Source organism: Pinus tabuliformis, chromosome Q, assembly GCF_031772625.1.
Source record: "Pinus tabuliformis cultivar Carrire ecotype Pingquan chromosome Q, CPIR1, whole genome shotgun sequence".
Taxonomy (NCBI): domain Eukaryota; kingdom Viridiplantae; phylum Streptophyta; class Pinopsida; order Pinales; family Pinaceae; genus Pinus; species Pinus tabuliformis.
Window position 1 is genome coordinate 411,204,293 of NC_142296.1, and position 19,199 is coordinate 411,223,491.

The 19,199-nt window shown below is 42.8% G+C and overlaps 1 protein-coding gene across 1 annotated transcript in view; it reads right to left on the reverse strand.

Annotated features, from left to right (window-relative positions):
- The window catches only part of FKGP (L-fucokinase/GDP-L-fucose pyrophosphorylase), a 231,433-nt gene extending 212,869 nt beyond the window's left edge, over positions 1-18,564 (reverse strand). Inside the window, exon 1 of the mRNA XM_089384560.1 lies at positions 18,488-18,564. The gene's annotated coding sequence lies outside the window, so the exon portion shown is untranslated. The remainder of the gene's footprint in view (positions 1-18,487) is intronic.
- Between the last annotated feature and the right edge of the window lie 635 nt (positions 18,565-19,199).

The following is a 19,199-nucleotide window of genomic DNA, read 5'->3' on the forward strand; positions in this document are numbered from 1 at the left end:
TGATTTCTCCTAAGACTACCCCAATCAGTTTTGAAACCATCTGGCAATCCTGCTCAACCAAGTAATAGAAACCCCACCACACCATGGCTATCTGGAAATGGCAAGACAAGGTTGAAAACCACTGCCACACCTAGAAAAACCCATGTCAATGACATTAAGAGAACCAAATACAAACATGTATGTACCATGCATGCCAAAACTAGCAAGGAAATCACCCATGCAACTCGATACCTACAAGTAATCCCGTTGTAGCAACTTAATCCAACTCTTCCTTGCTTGATATTTTATTTCCTTTGCCATCTTTGTCCTTCCTTTGCTTTCCTTGCTTCAATGCTAGAGTGCTCCAAGAATGCTCTAAGTGTGCAAGAGTATGAGAGAGTATAGAGAATAGAGAGAGAGCTCCAAAACTAAACTAACAAAAGTCTGCGAAATGATCCTCAGAAGCCTTTTTATCATTGCAGCCTCTATTTTCTTCATTTTCCTTCAATTTCCCTCTCATGCAAACCTGTGACCTTTCACCTTCATTTTCTCCTATTTTCGATTATTTCCATAAATAAAATGTCAATTAATGCCTCTTGCCTTTTCAAATGCCTTTGCTAATTTCCTTTAGCCCCGAATGAACACCCACTACAATGTTTTTCCCAACATTCAGCTTGGAATATGTGTCCCATGACCTTGGTCTTATTTTTTCCTTTGTTAATTTTATTACATGAACTTTTAATTTGGATTGTTACAAATCCCTCCCCCTTAGGGGAACACCGTGCTCGGTGTTTAATGACACCTACAACCAACAAACTGCTGCAAACCAAAACATACTACCCATGAAGCTTTATAACACAACTCATTGCAGTATTTACAATAACATATGTTGAAAACCATGACCAACATACCGTTTACTAGAGCTTTATAACACAACTCATTACGCTATTTACAATAACAACCACATATACTTATGCACATTTGTTCAAGCAACAAATAACCATATTGTTCATGGAGCTTTATAAATCCAACTCGATACAGTATTACAATAATATGCACATATACATATACACACATTTGCTCAACCAGCAAATAAAAGGATACAATGCCTGCATCTGCAACAAGGGAATCTCGAGGCTCACACCTCCACTCTCAAAAGTAGTACCACGATGCACCTCCTTCCTAGGAAGTCCAGAATCCATTGCCAAAGTCAAATATGCATCCAATGTCCAATGCTATGATCTTGCGACACTTGTTCTCTCAATGAACAATTATCAACTCATTGTTTCAGGGTATTCTCCCAATGTGCATCTGATTCCATCTAACAATTCTAATGACCAAACAAATCCTTCCTCGACCTTCCTTCTCTGCTACACAGTCCCTCGACCAATCCAGTCACCCCCTTTCGTGCAGCCACTCACCTTCCAAGTTCCCCGACATCCAATTTCCTAGGTGATCCATCCCTTGGCAAGGCTTTCTCGCATCGAAAGATCCAAAAACCAAGGCATATCCCTACCTCAAAACCATCATACCGGTCATATCATGCTCATGGAAATCAATGGACATTATTGGGTACCAGTGTCCCACAATGGCCCTGCTCCTGAAGTCATTTACCAACATATTGCTGCTTGTTCCAATTTTTTGTTGTTGCTGCTGCTAACTCTTGCAACCAGTTTCAACCACCCAAACCGGGCATTTCCATGCTTTCCTGTACCAAGCAGATGATTTCCGTCAGATTCAAAATAAATTGAAATGAGTTCACATCATGCCTCATTGGTGGCCCATCAATAAAGTACATTTGCAATTCTATTCACTTTCTGTCACAACAAGTCAAACTAGTTATTTGATCAAATCATCATGTATAAACACATCACATCCGGTTAGCCCAAAACACAACCATCACAGATCAAAATCATGAATCGCATGCAATCATCATAAATGAGAATCATAAATCACATGTAACCATCATAAATCAGAATCATATATCCCATGCATAATAAAACTAAAATAAAATATTGGTACTTATCCTTTAATAGGTCCTTTGTCCTTTTCGTATACACATCGGATTGGTTGCCACACTCAATAAGCGTGCCTTCTCTCCTCTTTAATCACAACACATACACCTACACATGTTTTACAACACAACACAATACATACACCTACACCTGACATACAACACAATACATATACGTACACAAATTACAACACAATGAATACACATATCATGATACAAAGACTACACAAAACATAGTACCACATGTATAAAACAAAATCGTGTATGATATGTACACAATACCATATGTACAACAACACCACGTGTACAATATGTACATGACACCACATGTACACAACACCGGCTGCACAACATGTACACAATACCACCTGCACAACGTGTACACAACACCACATGTACACAACACCACCTGTGCAACGTGTACACATCACCACATGTACACAACACTACATGCATGATGTATACACAACACCACATGTACATAGTACCACATGCACGACATGTACACAACACCACCTACATAGAGCACCCCATGTAAAACATGTACACAGCACCACATGCACACAACACCATATGTACAATCATGCACACAACACCACATGTATAATCATGCACACAACACCACATGTACATAACACCATATGTACAACATGCACACCACGCCATATGTACACAACACCACATATGCAACATGCACAAAGCACCATATGTACACAACACCGCATATCCAACATGTGCACAACACCATATGTACACATCACCACATATCCAATATGTGCACAACACCATCTATACACAACACTATATGAACAACATATACATAACACCATCTGATACCAGCACTGCATAAACAACATGTACAACATATACACAACAATAGTACTACACATCCACAAATCACACTGACTTTACCAAGCAACCTTGCTTCTAGTTTCTTATCAACTTTCCATGCTTGTCCTAACCTTCTGCAAATCACACTATTTTCATTTTGCTGATGTACCCCTTAGACATAGTATAATCACATAATATCAATTCTTATCCACATGATACCGACCTCATAAATTTTTTAGGGCTACTCTTCCCACTTGATTCCTCATAAACCAGGAAACTCTTCATGCCATTCACTTGCATAAGCAATCATTCCTCCACAAGAATTATCCCTAACAACCCTGTCAGACAATGACATATATACATATACATATATAGCTACTCTTCCCACTTGATTCCTCATAAACCAGGAACCCTTTCATGCCATTCGCTTACATAAGCAATTATTCCTCCACAAGAATCATCCTTAACAACCCTCTCAAACGATGACATATATATATATATATATATATATATATAAACATTAGCATAAAACAATCATAATCCTATCAGACAATGACATACATACATACATGTATATATGTATGTATGTATGTCATACATACATGGCAGGGGTCTTATCATTAGCAAACTTTTCAAAGCATTCTCTTGAACATACCCTAGTTCTGGACGGAGTTGACGGAAGGTTGTGGTACCATACCACTGCTTGGCCATCCAAGGTACATAAAAACAATCTACATGCAACGTCTTCATAACATACCTCGAGTGTCTGCAGATGTAGGTAGAATGTGTCCAAGTGGTCTTCTGCCTTCACTGTTCTGTCAAGGTCAAACTTTGTCAACATCCTCCCTGAACACTTTGGCATCTTGTGCATAGCACCCAGGACAGCCAATGGTCCCTGAGTCATCCATTCCAAGTTTTGATCAACCACGTATGCCTCTCTTCGTATTCCCGCTCTTCTTCAGAATCTGATGATTTCGCCTCTGAGTCAGTTGGTTTGTTTCCGCCTCCACCTCCTTCGCTGCCTTCCTCTCTGCCTCTTGTACTAGAGCTTGAGCCAAAGATCACGAGGGTGTTCCCTTCCCCCTGCCAGAAGACTAGAGGTTCCTCTCCGTTCTCAGCAGCTTCTGCCAAACCTTAGAGAATGGCAAGAACTGCTTCTTCCACTGATGAGAAAAAAAACTCCTGTGGGAGTGGTCTTTGGCTTCTTCGATGCATATGTAAGATCTTGTATTCCTGGGATCAGTCCGACTACTTTGGCAAACTGACGGGTGATGGGACGGACAGAGTGGAGGTGTTGATATGAAATTTAGTGTTCACGTTTAGGAGGTGAAGATTGGCCAACTTTTGAGTTGTGCGTAGGTAAGAGGGAGTGTGATTACTGCCTTGACCAGACAATTGATGAGTGGGGGTGAGAGGACATTAAACAACTGGCGGCACTCCTTCCAGTGCCAGAAATGTTGACGGTGTTGGACCTGCCAACATTCAGGGGATCTCCCCAGTATGAAGTCCCAACTAAACCTCACCCCGTTTGGTGTAGGAGTCTCATCTAGTATGATTACCCGGTTGCCATTATCTTAAAGATATGCCTTAGCTCTTGCTTGTTAGCACATGAAAGTGGTATACTATTGAAATTTCTAAGTCTCTGTGTTAGAAATTTAATCTATATTCTTCTAGTTTATTTCTCCTACTTGTTAATTTCAAACAAGTTATTTAAAACATATAAATAATGAAATAAAAACTATACAATCTCAACGTCTATAGATCAACAGCTAAAAGAAAGCAAACACACAAGTGACACCGTTATTTTTGGACAAATGTCCCAGGAAAAACCCAATACGGTGTAGCTATTCTGAGGGTTTATTATTATGCAGTATTTCCTTGAGTACAACTGGGTGCCAAACTGGCTCACCCGACAGAGAAAAACAACTGGCAGTAATACCTCTCTATTCGGAAACAGGTAGCCAGAAAACCTGTCCCACAAAACCCTCTCCAGCCTCTCTGAAGCACTGCGTCAACCTCCTGTTGCTTTGTGCCAGCCTCAAAACCCATTGTGTCAGCGCTCTGTCTAGTACTCACTGCCCCTCGCTGCTAATCATTGATACGACTTTGCTTAGCAACCCCGCTCTAGCAAATCGAATGACTGATCACTCTGGTGTGTTCTCCAACTGACCCTCAAGCCTCCTCTTATATTTTTCCTGTTGGTCCTTCAACAACTGAGATTACATCTCTAATCAACAGCTAAGATTAGATTTGGCTTGATCCATGACTTTTGGAACCTTATAACCTAGTTTTATATTAATACCCATTAATATTTTATTTTTCCTAAGTTTTGACTTAGGAACTCCATTAAAAATATTAATTATTTTAATATCTCACAAACCGGTTAGAATCTGCCCAAACCATTTCTAGGTCTTGGAGATCTCATGTGCTTTAGCCTCTCCACCAATTTTCAATGCTAAAGCATATCCGATGCCACCCCAAATCAACACCCCCTCTTAGCGAGGACTGTTCTCTAGTAATATTCCTCACTGAGCATTACTCAGATTATCCGGCACCGGTACCTATGCTAATGCTAGGCCTCCCTGCCCAACATCCTCTACAATGTTGCATCTTGTACTACTGCCCATGGCCCTGCCACTGCCACTGCTGCATCTGTACGGCATCTCCCTATGCATTCGTGTTGTTGTTGGTCCATCCTCCCAACACTGCATCTGCACTGGATCCCCCTCTCATCATGTTGCATCGTGCTACTGCACTGCAACTCAGTGACTGAGAAGTAAGGAACTGATCTACCCAACTTCTGACATCCCTGTCAGGCTAGAAACACTCCCAATGCTGAAGCTCTCTCTGCCGCTAACAAGTGCTCCCTCTACTGACCTCTGCATTGTTGCAACAACTCCCTACATCTTGCACTGTTGCAAACCTCCTTGTGCCATCCTGCACCGTTGTAACACTCTCCATGCCTCTTGCACTGTTGCAGCCTACTAGCCACGCGCTGCCTGGGGACTCCTGCATTGTAGCACTCTCTGCCACTTCATTCGCATCCGTCTCTACTGACATCTGCCAGTCCTGCTACTCTCTCTTCGGGGCTCCCGTAGCAAGGTATAATCCAAGAGGTTGGGTACTTCAAGGATCCTACCCCTCATCGCCTATAGTCTTCCTAACTACAGCTCGATGTCTCCCCACCTTTTCTCTAGAGGTACATGAGCACTCATAGCACAATCATCATCCTCCTCGACCTCCTTCTCCGCCTTCGCTGACACTACCTTAGAGTTAAACGCCTCTCCCTTATTCTTCTTCCTCGGACACTGGTTCACATAATGACCCAGTTCCCCACAGTTGAAGCATTTGACCTTGGAGAGGTCCTTTTTCTTCCTCTTCTCCTACTTTCCCACAGATGCTAGAGCTGCATCCTCTTCCTCTTCCTTCTTGATCCAGACTCCTTTGCTGCTACTTCCCGTCTTGCTCAATTGCCTGATCTCCTCTTAGCGAAGAGTCATCCAAAATTCTTCCCAATTTGGAAGATCTGCCCTGCACAATATGCTCTTGACAAATGTCTCCCACTCGGAGACTACGTGAAGTGCGGTCCTCACCAACATCTCTTCATCCAGTGTGGCCCCTACGGAAGTCAATTGGTCCTAAATCTCCTTCAATCGACTGAGGAAGTGATCTATCTGCTCCCCATTCTGCATCTAGTATGGCCGCAGTTGATTCTCAAGTAACATATTCCTTTGCACGAAAGTATGCTGGTACAATTTCTTCAGAGCATCCCACATTTCCTTTGTCGTCTCCTTCTCGGAAATATGTTGGACCACATGATCCTTGACCCCATCAAGGATGATGCACTCCACCCTGGCCATTGCCTCCTCGAGCTTTTCATTTTCAGCCGGGTCAACTGGGATCGCCATTGTTCTCAAGGTGAAGGCCTTGATGCGATCTCTATCTAGAATGGACAAGATCCTGGCCTTCTAGACCACAAAGTTGGATGCCCCATCCAGCCTGTCATGATCCCTTGGCCCATTCATGGCCATCTCTCTGCTCTTTTGTCAACTCCTTCGAGTCTCTCTACTTCCCTACGTAAGTTCTCTCTTCGACTCCCGCTGAGTCTCTCTACTTCCTGCCTAGAAGTTCTCTACTGGACTTCCTCTGAGTCACGATTTCCCTTCTGGAAATCCCCCTGCCAATTGTCAAGTTGCACTTCTCCGATCTTCTGTGCACCTGCAACATTGATCTGGATTCCTTGGCTAGAAATCTGCCTCGGTAGCAACTCCCTCTACCTTGGTTTTGCCCTGTTAAGTATTTTTCTGCCCACAGTACCCCACCAACTTCGCTCCCGCAAACTGCCCACAGCTTCCTATGCCCCAGCAACTGAATGATTAAGCCTCTAGGCTCTATGCAATCCCGACACTGGCAAAACAGCTGCCTCAACCAACTACGTCAACCCTCCTCGTCTCTGCGTGAGCCTCTTTCTGCCCTCCTCAGCCTCTGCGCTGGCCTCTCTCTGGCCCGAACTGATGACATAGTCCCTCTACGTCAACCCTTCTTCTGTCGCTTCTGCAAGGATCAACGTATGTCACTTAGGATAGTTAATTCTGCTGCAAATGCTCTACTTAGCTGATGCCTTCAGCTCTCCTGCGATCTGCAACCATGCTCTGATACCATGTTGAAATTTCTAAGTCGATCCATTAGAAATTAATCTGTATTCTTCTAGTTTATTTCTTATACTTGTTAATTTCGAACAAGTTATTTAAAACATATAAATAACGAAATAAACACAATACAATCTCAACATCTACAGATCAACAGCTAAAAGAAAGCAAACACACAAGTGACACTGTTATTTTTAGACAAATGTCCCCCAAAAAACCCAATGCGAGAGAACCAGTGTAACTATTCTGAGGGTTTATTATTATGCAGTATTTCCTTGAGTACAACTGGGTGCCAAGCTGGCTCATCCGACGGAGAAAAACAACTGGCAATAATACCTCTCTATTAAGAAACAGGTATTCAGAAAACCTGTCCCACGAAACCCTCTCCAGCCACTCTGAAGTACTACGTCAGCCCTTTGAGGCACTGCGCAGCCTCTGGGACTCTCTGCGTCACTCTTGCTGCCCTCTGCATGGATGACGCAAGCCCTCTGGCCTCTGCACTGTCTCTACTAGGTTCTGCATGGTTTGCTCTGGTTGTTGCTTCTCGCTCTTTGCCTCTGCGCTAGTCTCTCAGCACCATCTCTGCCTCTCTGTCTAGTACTCACTATCCCTCGTTGTTGATCACTAATTCGACTTTGGTTAGCAACCCCGCTCTAGCAAATCGAATGACTGATCACTCTGGTGTGTTCTCCAACTGACCCTCAAGCCTCCTCTTATACTTTTCCTATTGGTCCTTCAACAACCGAGATTACATCTCTAATCAACGGCTAAGATTAGATTTGGCTTGATCCATGACTTTTGGAACCTTCTAACTGAGTTTTATATTAATACCCATCAATATTTTATTTTTCCTAAGTTTAGACTTAGGAACTCGATTAAAAATATTAATTATTTTAATATCTCCCAAACTGGTTAGAATCTGCCCAAACCATTTCTGGGTTTTGGAGATCTCATGTGCTTGAGCCTCTCCACCAATTTTCATGGCTAGAGCACATCCGATGCTACCCCAAATCAACATATACTTAGTCTTCAAACAACGAGGTTCGTGTGCCTCGTGAGTGCTTAGTGTAACTTTTGTCTAAATTCTTTCACTGCAAAGGGAGAGGGTGAGAGTGAGTCTCAAGTCGAGAGGGAATAGTCCCAACTCAGGTAGAGACACACAACACAGTAGGATCTAATGGATTTGAGACTTCTGCGATTTGCATTGTGTGGTTATATCTTCCGGATCCATCGCATTCTGTTGTTTTATGCATCGACGTTTCGAACCATCCTCTGTGGTTCATCATTAGGATTTAGATTTGTGAAGAAGTCAGAGAAAGATGAGGAAAGGTTATGGTAGGTATTGTAAAAAACCGACAGGTTTTGATGCAGGTGAAGTAAGGTCTGACTTCTTCATTGCAATTTTTACCCTGTATCGTTCCAGTGCACGAACTTCTTGTGATTTTTCCCTTCCGTATAGGTTGAAAATAATGGATTTGAGACTTCTGCGATCTGCATTATGTGTGGTTATATCTTCCGGATCCATCGCATTCTGTTGTTTTATGCATCGACGTTTCGAACCATCCTCTGTGGTTCATCATCAGGATTTAGATTTGTGAAGAAGTCAGAGAAAGATGAGGAAAGGTTATGGTAGGTATTGTAAAAAGCCGACAAGTTTTGATGCAGGTGAACTAAGGTCTGACTTCTTCATTGCAATTTTTACCCTGTATCGTTCCAGTGCACGAACTTCTTGTGATTTTTCCCTTCCGTATAGGTTGAAAATAATGGATTTGAGACTTTTGTGATCTGCATTATGTGTGGTTATATCTTCCGGATCCATCGCATTCTGTTGTTTTATGCATCGACGTTTCGAACCATCCTCTGTGGTTCATCATCAGGATTCAGATTTGTGAAGAAGTCAGAGAAAGATGAGGAAAGGTTATGGTAGGTATTGTAAAAAGCCGACAGGTTTTGATGCAGGTGAAGTAAGGTCTGACTTCTTCATTGCAATTTTTACCCTGTATCGTTCCAGTGCACGAACTTCTTGTGATTTTTCCCTTCCGTATAGGTTGAAAATAATGGATCTATGCAGCTTCTGGCAGAGTAGTCCACACAGATGCGACAGTCACAAACACAAAGTGAACAGATAACACGTACAACACTAGCGTAGTAGCCCACACGAGTGCAACAGTCGTTATAACAAGTTTACAATAATGAATCTATCTAGTGTCTGGAGGAGTAGTCCACACAGGCGAGACAACGATAACAACTGATACAACACAATTCCAACAACATATGCACTAAAACAACCGAAATAGTTCAACTATCTTAGTACAGGTTAAAGCAACATGCATTACAAGCGCCCAAAGAATAGTCTTACAAACGAATACAATACATGTGTGAAAATGTGCTAGCCTGTTAACAAGCTTCTGAAAGTTCCAAGAAACATCCGTACACCATACATCACTAACCCCAGTAGTGGGGCGTTGGAGTCACTTCTCGCTCTTCAAAGAAAAGATTACAAACTCTCAAGGCCTTGTGCGAGGAGCCAAGGTGAATAATTCCTTTGCATGTACAAATGAGGGGTATATATAGCCAAGGGTGAACCTGACCCTTGTGACTCTTTGACTTCCCTCATGACCGTTTGACTTACATGACTCTTCAACTTCATATGTGGGTCTCTTAGACTTCCACATTACATTACATTGGTTACAATACTTATGGCCCATAGTAGTGATGTGGCCGAGACGACTCGTGACATGACTTGACATGACACTGCTAGTATGTTCATGCTGATGGTGGTGTCCATGTCTAGCTGTTATGCTGCTGAGTAATGAGTGTGCTCTTGGTGTATCATAGCTTCACCTCCACATGACAAGGTGTGCGGAGTCTTCGATGGTCTTGGTGTTCGCTTGATGTTGCATGTGCATGTGTCCCCTTTGCTGGTACTTGGCATGCTTAATGTGTTCATCTGTTTGCGAACAAGTCTGCTAGCATGCGCTCCTTGTTCATCCTGTTCGTCGTCACGCCATGTCTCATTCATGTACCTATCTTTGCAATCACTCATGACGAGAGGACATCAAATCCCGAAATCCCCTAGTCTACCACGATGCATCATCTTTCGTTTCGAGGTGTAGGTGACTAGGGGAGAGGACACGGTTCTGAAACTGCGCAAAGCACATTTTAGGCCAGGATGCGAGGCTCCAGAGCACTGTGGAGAAAAACTACGCTTAAATCACTAAGAGGTTGGGTTGAGCAGTCTGGGACAGCAGGGGACACCTGCAGGATATGGCTCAACTGGAAGGCAAAATTGTGAAGTTTTTCCGAGGAAGGCAGTGCGGGCAGCAAGAACCATTGACAATGAAAATTGCACAGATTTCCAAAGGAGGTCAGGATCGGGCTGCGGGAGCCTATTGGTTAGAACTGCGCAGATCTGGGAGGCGGTCAAGCAGGACATGACTGCGCAGTTTTCGGGCCGAGCGGAGTGCCAGGCAATAGGTGAGTTGTTCATGAAAACTGCGCAATTTTTAGTAGTGGAGAGCAGGCTAGCAAGGGGACTACCTGACAAAACTGTGCAATTTCCCGGGACAGTGCAGTGACAGACAGCGGGTGCCTATTCCTCATGTCTGCGCAGTTTCTTCAGGAAGTGCAGGCAGGCTGGCTGGACAACTTCTGCGTAATTTTGGAGAAGAGTGCAGCCCTGGGTCACTGCTCAAGTCAAATTCTTCGGTTGACCAGCAAGAGGCTTGGTGGATGGGATTGCGGGAAGCGCAGACTGAGATGGCTTCTTGGGCAACTTTTGCGTTGTTCTAGGTGACAGTTAGCCAGGTTGATTTCAGAATTGCGCAATGCAGACTGCCTGGAGGGCGGCCTCAATCTCTGTGCAATTCTAGGCAACAGTGCTTCGTCACTGAGGGTTGAGACTTCGTAGTGCAGCTCAGTGGAGGTCTAACTGACGGAAGATGGTTCGGGCGCCAGATCTTCAGAAAAATGGTTAAGTGTGTGAGTGAATGAACTCGTGTATACATGACCTTACGAACACACACTCAAGATAACTCGACGACAAGACACCTCAAACCACAAGACAACATATGCTAAGTGTCACTAACTAAAGGGTGAGAGCGACAAGTGCGACACTTGAGATAGACCATTGAACGACCGTGACAACACGTGTGCGACATTGTTTACAACTTCGTGTGTGAGTGCGATAGATGTTTACATAGCGAACACAACTTGTACACACAAAGACAGACCTTCATCATAGCTAGAACAAGACTGCAAGCATGACATTGCAACCAACATGCTAAAAGACGACTAGTGATCGGTCAAGCAAAGAGGGTGTAAAGACTTGACAAAAGCTCATGGGATGAGCCCGAGTGTTTCCAATCATCAAGGAGAAACAAAGGGAGTCTTTGAAATTCGACGCTAGCCAAAATTTTGTAGGGTGTTGCAGCCGCTACAACACTAGCAAAGATCAATCTTAACTGCTGCTCTATCAAGCACTAAGAGGGATGAAATCAGATGTGCAAACCTTTCTTCAAGTTTTGTACTCTTAAAAACATTTGCACCTCAAAGAATTTGATCCCTCTTAATGCTTGACAGATCCAAAATTAAAATGGATTATCACTTTTTCTCAATGTTTCAATAACCAGAATAATGTTGAAATGACCTTAATGACCCCTATCACAGCTATTACCAATACAATCATAGATCCCTTTAAAATAAAGTTAAATTGGCCCAGAACATCCTCAATAACAACTTTATCAAACCAAAGTCCAGGAGTATCAATTCTCTAACTGTATAACATACTTCAATCTTTATAATAATAATCTAATTTAAAGGCCACAGCTCGGCAAAACAGCAAATTGATGTCATACACATTGTATTGTTTGGGTGGCAGGGGAACCGTATCCCACTAATCAATTACTCGATAAATGCAATGTAGGTTATAAATTAAATTCATTTTCTGCTTTTTGCAGCAAGCGAAAGGCCATAGCACAGATTTCCTTTGGACTAGGTGTCAGGTGTGAAGGGAATCTATTCTGCCAAAATTCCCTCAGACTAGGATATTACTTGCTTCGACGTCCTTCATCCTTTATCCTATCTTCATATGCTTTGACCATTTATATCCTAGCAGATATCCCTGACATGATTGATCTCGATTTCTACTTCCTATGTCCTTTCTTCTCTCTTCATATGCTTTCCATTTATATCCCATAGGGTGATCAGTAAAGGTGGTAGGTCAAGTCAGATATTTGGACCGTATCTGTGTCTTGGATCTTTCTGGAATTCTATCTCTTCTCGAGATCTCCTTCTTTGGCGGTGCATGGAAGGGGTCTACGACTCCATTGCATCGGAAGACCTTGTCAACGCTGTCGTGGACGCTGAACATGCTTGGTCAGCTGCCACTCTGGCCACACTGGAGGATTTGGTAATCAAACCATCCACGTCAAGGGACGGCTCCACCAAAATGGATAAGGACCGTAAATATAACAAACAGCATAAGCCGGCCAAAATATCCCACCCTCCTCAGGCTTTAAGAATTGACATTGCACAACTTGATGAAAGAATAGACAGTCTTCAGCACAAGGCTCTCATCGGGAAATGGCATTTCCCAGAAATGTCTGATAGCGACATGAGGAAATGGTTAGCTAACTTTTGGAAACCAGTTATTGGTTATGTTCCGGTAATCTCCAGCCTCATGAAAGACTGGTACTGCTTCAATTTCTTAGACGCCGCTGATGCAGAAGCCATCCAGAGTCGACCTTGGGTATTCAAGAGGAGTTTTCTTGCCCTGTATAGATGGTACATAGGCTTCAACCCGCTGAAAAACACTCCAGTAAACAATTTAATTTGGGTAAAATGCCCGAATCTGCCCTTGGAACTTTGGTCTAATGAATCTTTGGAGATGATTGGTAATGCTATTGGTCGTTTTGTCTACGTTGATCCCTGGTGTCTGGGTGAAAGAGACAAACGTATAGCTTGGATTCTCATTCAAAGGCCTTTCAGGGGGGGCTATCCTGACCATATTGAAATCAGCTGGAAGAATCAGGTCATTAACCAAAGGCTGGATTTTTGGGGTATACCTTTTAGGTGTGCTGCTTGCAGGAGAACTGGTCATCTGGTTAAAAACTGTCCTAGTGCAAAATTATTTGCAAACAGACGGCTAATCAAAAAATCATTCATCAATGGCAGTCAATCCTCTCCAATTTCGTCGCCTTTTCCGCTCCACAGTCCTTGTAATCCAGGGCCACATCAAGATCATCGTATCCACATGGATGACCCTTCTGAGCGCTTGCAATCAGTCCCTGGGTGCCCATTATCCGCCAATAGCCCTATCTCCTGCATGAAGTCTGAACTCCATAGGTCTCCCTTTACAGAACCCAGGGAGGATAGCCCTGTTCCACCCCCGCCTCCCATGCAACAAGAGGACTTCATTCCGGACTCTCTTCCTGGGCCGTCGAAGGGGGCAAACTTTTCTGTGGGTTCTATTCCCATATCCATTTCCTCCTCATCTCCGGAACATGCTGGTCGGCTTGATCACAAGGGGAAAAATAAATGCGGAGGCCCGACTCCTTTAAATTCCCCGACATCGTCTCCTGTAAATCTATTTGATAGCGATTTGGACCATATGCTAAACAGGGATTCTCTTGAATTAGAACCGCTCACGATCCATAAGCCTGATCCTAGCTTCATGCCCATCATAAGCCCGGACTCGGCTAGAAACATTACGGTCCGGAAGAAATGTAAAGGTGGGAGCAGACATTTTAGAGGTAGACCTTTAGTTTCAAATGAAGGTATCAGAAACTTGTCTCTGGTCGAGGTTCCTATCCTTGAAGTCTCTGAATCACAGCCCCTTAGAGCGAGCTTGGCTGCTGAATCATCCAAATGATCCCAATCATTTCATTCAATATTCGGGGTCTTGGCGTTGACCCCAAATACATAACGCTAAAAGACTTCTTTTTTCATTCCAGGGCTGCTATCATCCTTATTCAGGAAACAATGCACAAGAAGGAGGACACATTATCATATTTCAGAAAAATGCTTCCTAACTGGTTCATGGTTGCCACAGAGGCAAATGGATTGTCTGGCGGTATGGCTACCCTATGGGATCCTACTCGGGTAAAAGCAAAGGCATATAAATGCTATGCTGGGATTATAATTTCGGCTTCAATCAGAGGGTGTGACTTTCCAGTTAATGTTCTTAATCTTTATGCTCCATACAAATCTCGCATATCATTCTGGAATAGATTATTTGACTCAGAGCTGCTTGATATCAACAATCTCCTTATCGTTGGTGATATGAACGTGGTCATGAAATCAAATGAGGTATGGGGACAGGGAAAGATAAACAATGGCCTCGCAGATTTCATAAACTCTGAGATGCTCAATAGGAACATGATCGACATAATCCCAGCTGTTATGAGACCGACATGGTCAAACGGCAGAGTGGGCGACGCTTACATAGCTAAAAGACTTGATCGGGTTTTTGTCCATTTTGGCCTCATCGATAAGATTGGTATGCCTCGGCTATCTGTGGAAAATGTCTTGATTTCGGATCATAATCCTATTCTCCTATCCTGGCCTGCTAAGCTCTTTAGAAGAGGATATTCCTTCAAGTTTGACCGAGGCCTTCTTCAGGATCCTGCCTTCAATGAATATATTCAGAATGCATGGAACAGGATAAAGGACAGAGATAAAGATTTTATTTTCTCCTCCTTCAGAGAAAAATTGGTAGAGATAAGGGGTCTGGTGAAAAAATGGCAATTTCAAAAACATCAGAAGGATAAAAAAGACCTTCAAAGGATCCAACAGGAATTGGACCGGGTACTGGCATCTACAGACTACTCCACGTGCTCTTTTGAGATGAAATGTCGCATTAGGAATCTGGAAAAGGAGAAATACTGTTTGCTGAAACAGGAGGAAGCCAAATGGAGGCTCAAAAGCAGAGCACTATGGATGAAGAATGGAGATAAAAACACGAAATTTTTTCATAAATATGCAAATGCAAGGAGAGCAAGGAACTTCATATGGAAAATAAAGGACGACCAGGGCAATTTAGCTGTCTCACAGGAGGATATTACTAAGCAGGCTATGGGCTTCTTCAAAAAACAATACGGCAGGAATGGTGAGATTGCCTTCAACGACATAAGATGGGGCATAGATTTGATGCCAGAGATGTTTGACCAAGCGAAAAATGAAGCCCTGTTCTGCCCAGTTTCTGAAAAGGAACTCCTTGATGTTATGAAATCATTCAAGAAGGATAAATCCCCTGGCCCTGATGGATGGTCAATTGACTTCTTCATTCATTTCTTTGACCTATTCAAAAAGGACCTGCTCAGCATGGTGGAAGCATCCAGACTTTCGGGCAGCATTCATTCGCACCTCATCCACTTACATCGCTCTTATTCCTAAGAAGGAAGAGCCTGAATCTTTTCTGGACTTTAGGCCCATATCCCTTTGCAACATAACTTTCAAGATTATTTCTAAGATTATTGCAGAGAGAATTAAAGGGACTCTGGCATCTTCTCTCTCTCCTAACCAACATGCTTTTTTAAAGGGCCGTAATATTCTTGATGCAGTTGCCAGTACACAAGAATGCATTCACTCTATGTCTGTGCACAAAACAAATGCAGCTATCATGAAAATTGACCTTCAGAGAGCATACGATGTTCTGGACTGGGGATATCTGCAAAGTCTCCTTGCAAAAATCGGCTTGGAGCAGGGCCCGATTCGATGGATTATGGCTTGTTTTGAAAATGTTAACTATGTTGTTTTGGTTAACGGTTTTCCCTCTCCTTTCTTTCGGGCGGAAAGGGGCCTGCGACAGGGATGCCCACTGTCGCCTCTTCTTTTCATTTTGGCTATTAATCCTCTGAGCTTGCATATCAACCGCGCAGTGGAGGCAAAAGATTATGTTCCGGTCAGAATCTGCAAGCATATACATATATCTCATAACCTCTTCGTAGACGACGTTCTGCTATTCGCTATGCTTTCTAAAGTCTCCTGGATATGCATCAAGTCTATTCTTGACCGGTTTCAAAAGGCCTCTGGGCTTGCCATCAACAAGTCAAAATCGGTCCTCTTTCACAATGATACAGATGAGGTCTTCATAAATTGGATTTGCCAGCTCTTTGGGATTATCTCCAGGCCGTTGTCCGATGGAATCAAGTATCTGGGTTTTCGCCTTAAACCTAAGGCATATTCAAAGGATGATTGGAGGTGGCTTATTGAACGTTTTCATAGCAAGATATCGTTATGGGAATTCAGGTCCTTATCTCTGGGTGGAAGGGTAGTTCTTGCCCAAGCAGTATTGATGCAGCTGTCGGTCTACTGGGCCCACCTCTTTCTTCTACCAGCTAGCATTATTCAGGCCATGAACAGAATCTCTGCCAATTTTATCTGGGGGGCAAAAGCGGAAAGAGGCAAAATCCATCTTTCAAAATTGGACTTCTTATCTCTGCCAAAAAAATTGGGTGGTTGGGGTCTGAAGGATATAAGGATTTTTGGAAAAGCCCTTGTCTGCAAATCCTTATGGAGAGGCATTTTTGACACAAATCCATGGAGTGCAATTATCCGCCATAAATATCAAAAAGGAAGAAGCTTGGAGTTCTGGTTCAGGTTTGGCTCTCTTGGTATCAAACAGGGGTCTGCTATCTGGCTGAGTTTCCGGAGAATTGAGCATTACTTTCTTGACAATCTTAAATGGAGAATTTTTTCTGGTAGGAAGATCTTCATTGGTCTCGACTCTTTTGCTGGTTTCAAAGGAAATCTACAGGTTCCAGATCCTCTTCTTTTTCACCTCCACAGGTCTGGTATTTTCACTTGGAACAGAATTATTGATAGATGGAGAGGACCCTATCCTATGCTTAAGAATGCTGCTGATCTTGGTATCCCTCAGGCATTGTCTTTCCTCTGGGATAACCTCAAATTATCCATTGATCAAGCAGGTCTGAAGCGGGCCGGGATTGATGACCATATGGTATGGTCGTTATCTCTCTCAAACTCACAAGCAACTGTCAAGGACATCTACTCGGATCTCATTTCCAAGAAAATTATGCCGGCTAGAAAGATTTTCCCAGTGTTATGGTGGAAGCTCGCCTGCCCCCTCAAAGTGATCATTTTCTCTTGGCTTGTCTTTTACAACAAGAATTTAACTTGGGAAAATTTGAGGAAGCGTTCCTGGCATGGTCCCAGCAGATGCGTGTTTTGCAAAATGGAGGAGGAAACGAACTTCCATATGTTCTTCAATTGCATGGCCTCTCTACAAATCTGGTATGATCTTGCTTCGTATTTTTCTTTTCAGCTCCCTAACTTCACTTCTGTTGATGCAGCCTTTGCCTGGTGGGGAGGACAGGATGCTATCAAACGCCCAATCCTTCCCACAACAATCTGGTGCCTCTGGAAATGGAGGAATTTAAAAATTTTTGAGGACTCAAACATTTCCTCCAAATATGTGCTCTCTTCTGTCTCGGCACTCTATCCTCCTATCTCATGACTGCTGCACGTCTTGAAGGGTATAGAGTTTATATTTTTGATCCTGAAGGTTGTAATCAGAAATGTTGTGGGTTTCTTTTCCTATTCCTGAAGCACAGTGAGTCAATGGTGGTGATGACTTTTTCCTCAAGTTTTCAATATGTTCCTATGTGATGCTACAACTCTTCCTTTTCTAGATGCTATGTTGTTTTCTCCTAAAATATTGATCTCTCAGTGGCGGTCTTGTTTCATAAGACCCATCAGATTTATGATGTATATATTACCTTAATATAAATATAATGCTTTTCTTTCTGAAAAAAAAAAGAGTGGGTTCAGTGTCATAACACAGAGAGTGGAACCATCATCCACTGGCCATTTGTTGATATTGATGAGTTAATTTTTAAAATTGAAACAATTTATTAAATAATTAAATAGGTATCCAAAAGAATTGAAATTAGCATGGATCTCAGAAAAAATAAATTGAAACAATTTATTAAATAATTAAATAGGTATCCAAAAGAATTGAAATTAGCATGGATCTCAGAAAAAATAAACTTACTTGTGGTTCATTGCGAGCAAGATGGTCGGCGAGGGCTCGAATCGCAGAGAGCGTAGCTCCTCCAGAGCCAATGCGAGCACCCTGCGGATCGGGCACGGCCATTGTAATCGTTGTGTCTGCAATTCGTTCCATTCTTTTGGCTCTCTTAAGCTGCCATTCGTAGAGCTCCGCCTGCTCGGGACTGGCAGCTGTTAATACTATGGCGTCCCATGTAGGCACTCTCTGCGGATGCCTCACTGACAGCCTCAGATGGTACCAGGAATTCGATAGCACGTCCATTGGATCTGGCTTCCGCAGCGCTGACACCGCCATCGCCACGGCCAATATGACGATTTTTCTTCGCTGGTGGAATGCAAAAGAGCTTGGACTGCCTCTCAGTGTGTCTAGATCGGAGATCCAGCGTTGACATGTTTATATAGAGCATAGTGTGCATACAGTCATCTTAATAAATTGCCAGGTGTTCATTGTCAATTTGGTCAAAGGTAAAGAAATAAATCGGCTGTATGACTCGAAAGTGTTTTTTTTGTTCGGTGTTGCAGAGCTTGTGCCTAATTAATATAGTTAATATATTTTTTTGAATTGCCTGGGTTTTTGTCAAAGTATCTCCAGTCACTAATCCGATAAAACTAATTTCACAATAAATTCGTTTTTTTTAAATAAAATTTTCCAAGAAAATTAGGCATAAACATAATAATATTATGATCTATCTAAT